Source organism: Elephantulus edwardii, unplaced genomic scaffold, assembly GCF_000299155.1.
Source record: "Elephantulus edwardii isolate Elephantulus edwardi_28Jun2011 unplaced genomic scaffold, EleEdw1.0 scaffold00152, whole genome shotgun sequence".
Classification (NCBI taxonomy): domain Eukaryota; kingdom Metazoa; phylum Chordata; class Mammalia; order Macroscelidea; family Macroscelididae; genus Elephantulus; species Elephantulus edwardii.
Genome location: NW_006399902.1, coordinates 7,073,764 through 7,076,702, shown reverse-complemented (window position 1 = coordinate 7,076,702; position 2,939 = coordinate 7,073,764). Strand labels below are relative to the sequence as shown.

General features: G+C 60.5%; 1 pseudogene; it reads right to left on the bottom strand.

The window, feature by feature from the left end:
• Positions 1 to 1,751: 1,751 nt before the first annotated feature.
• LOC102861509 lies at positions 1,752 to 2,938 on the bottom strand (annotated as a pseudogene).
• Between the last annotated feature and the right edge of the window lies 1 nt (position 2,939).

The window sequence follows — 2,939 nt, the reverse complement described above, 5'->3', positions numbered from 1 at the left end:
TGGTGATGCAGGGGATGGGGAGACGCAGGGAGGGGGAGCAAGAGACTCCCCCAGGGAACCTGCTTAACACTGAAGGGGGCGGGCAGAGGACACACACTCACAAAACAGAAAATAAAGTTAAATAAAAACCACACCAGGCCGCTCAGCTGCGGGCCGGTGCTGACCTTGGGGCCAGCCAGTGGCCTGGCGGCACCCACAGAGGCCCCCATGGCTGGGCCTAGCGGCAAAGGGCGAGGGCCAGGCCTGGGGGCCCCTCCCCCTTACAAAGGGGACCCAGAGCAACAGGCCCCCCAGAAGGCAGCCTTCCCCTCCAGGGCAGAGGAGAACTTGTAGCACTAAACATGCGGCATTGTGACTATTAGGACAGGACAGTGACACCTAAGCCTATATTGCTTCAGCTACAGCCAGCGTGCCTCACCTTTGGTGTTGGTATTTGTGGGGTATTTTTTTTTTCTTTTTTTGTTTCATTATTTTGTTTTCCACTTGATTTGCATGCATCACCAACAAAAAGGACACCCTCCTCCTCTGCTCCAGCCACTGTGCCCTCCTGGCCCGGGCGGGGCTGGGAGGTGGCCAGCTCCGGCACATGAGGGACACTCGGGCAATCTGGAGACCCAGCTATCTCTGCCAACTGCACTCTGCGGCCTGGCCTTTGCTCACTCCAGTTCTCTCACCTCTGTCCCTGTCACACATCCTCGAACCTCCACGTCCACTTTATGCCTTCCACCTGGCCTCCCTGGGCCCCAATCCTGATTCCACTGCCCCGCTCCCCGCTCCCCTCGCCTGCATCCACTTCCCAGATGGTCCTGCATAGTAGCCGAGGCCCTGCCCTGAGGTCTTCAACTCACCTGCACTGTGGTCAGAGGCCAGCCCCTAGGGGTGAGGCCCCACCTCTGAGACAGGGCCATGGCCAGAGGCCCAGACTCCAGCCCACTGTGCCCATGTGGACAGGGGCTGCACCACAAGCAGCTCAACGTGACTTTGGTAAAGGTTCTGGAGGTACCAACAAACCCCCCAGAATGAGCGTTCTTCCTCCCCTGCACCCCAAACACCCCACCAAGAACAACAAAATACAATAAGCTCCAAAAAGGACCCCCTGAGATCAAAGAAACAGACCCAGTCCCGGCCTGGCAGCAGTCCCTATGCCCAGATACCTCATGGGGTCGAGGGCACCAACCACTGGCAGTGATGGAGACCTTGGCCAACCTGGGATCAGGCTGTGCCTCCACCATCCCTCGGTCCCACCAGGGGGCTTGCTGAGCCCTGGTCTGGGCCAGGAGAGGGGCAGAGACCAGGAGGGAAAGAGAGAGCGAGCGCCACACAGGGACTGAAGGGACGAGGAGGAAGTAATAGAGGTGGTGACACGTGCCTGGGGCAGGGCAAGGGGACTGTAGGGGTGTGGGAGGCGGCGCGGCTCTCTTCCGGGCTCTGGGGGCGACTTAGTCCAGAGGTCACAACTGAATAAATAGCAGTCTGAGCATGGCCTGCTGTCTTCCGTTCACAGTGTCTGTCAGGGGGCGTGCTCAGCCTGCGGGCCCTGGGGGGCTACAGAGGTTCCGGCCGTGGAAGCCCATCTGTCCACGCTGCTGAGCGGGGAGCTCGGGGTGAGTTGACACCCCCTACTTTGTGTCCTCAGCCCTCGGCGGCCTCCAGGTCCCAGGTCTCCCCTGGCGGGCAGCTGGGCAGCCAGCGGGGAAGGGGGGCCTACAGCCGTGCCCCTGGCCCACTGTGGGCTGGCCGCCGCCACGCAGCTACCTGAAGAAGGGCAGGTGGGGCTGGCTCACGTCTCCGCTAGTCCGTGGCGATTCGGTCTTTGCCATGACGTCTTTGAACCAGGACGCCACATCCACCTCCAGGGTCTCGTAGCGCTTGATGAAACTGTGCTCAAGTAGCTTTTGGGTCTCTTCCTGTGATCTTTAGTAAGGCAGTCTTTGACGAAGGACTGGAAGACCCCTGAGAAGTCCATGTGCCCAGGCAGGAGGGGGGGGGGCTCTTCCTGGAGGACTTTGGTGAGGACCTCAAGGTCTGTCTTGCAGTTCTTGTAGGGAAACTGTCCAGTGGCCAGCTCCACCAACGAGATGCCCAGACTCCACACGTCTGCACGGATGTCGTAGTCTGGCTTGGTGGGATCCGGGGTGGGGGTGGGGGGGTCGATGCGCTCAGGCGCCATGTAGGCAGCGCAGCCAGCACTGCGCGTCTTGGCCTTGGAGTCGATGAGGCGGCCGCTGATGCCAAAGTCGCAGAGCTTGATCTGGTCCCGCTCGTCCAGCAGGATGTTGGAGGGCTTGACGTCGCGATGGATGACACCGTGCTTCTCCTTCAGGTAGAAGAGGACCTTCACAATCGCCACCGTCATCTTGCCCAGGATGCGCTCGGGGATGGGGCCCTGCATCCGCTTCTTGAGCTTCTCTGCACACGTGCCCATGAGCTCCATGGCGATGAAGACATCTGTGTTGGTGATGAAGGTCCCGAAGCACTGCACTATGTAGGGACAGTCATGACTCTTAAGCACCACGTCCAGGTCCATGAGGATCCTCTTGTTCTCTTTGTTCCCCGAGCGCCGCATTTGCTTGACCACGATGACGTGCCCCGTCTTCCTAAAGCGCATCTTCCACACCTGGCCACATGTACCGCTGCTGCCCATCTCGCCCAGGTTCTCCAGGTCATTGATCTCTGCCTGGAAGCGCTGGCCCCCAATGGTCAGGTAGCCAGTCTGCTTCATAATCTCCTGCAGCTTCTGGTCAATCTCAAGGCTCTCCGTGCTGCGGGGCATGCAAAAGGGAGACGGAAGCCCCAGCATGTGGCGGGGCCGGACGGGTGGTGTGGGGTGCTGTGGAGAGCTTTCTGAGGATGGTGAGCGACTGCCCCCGTCATTGGCCAGCGGGAGCTGCAGGGTGGGCTTGGGCCGCTGGGGGCTGATATCCAGGTTGAGGTCGATC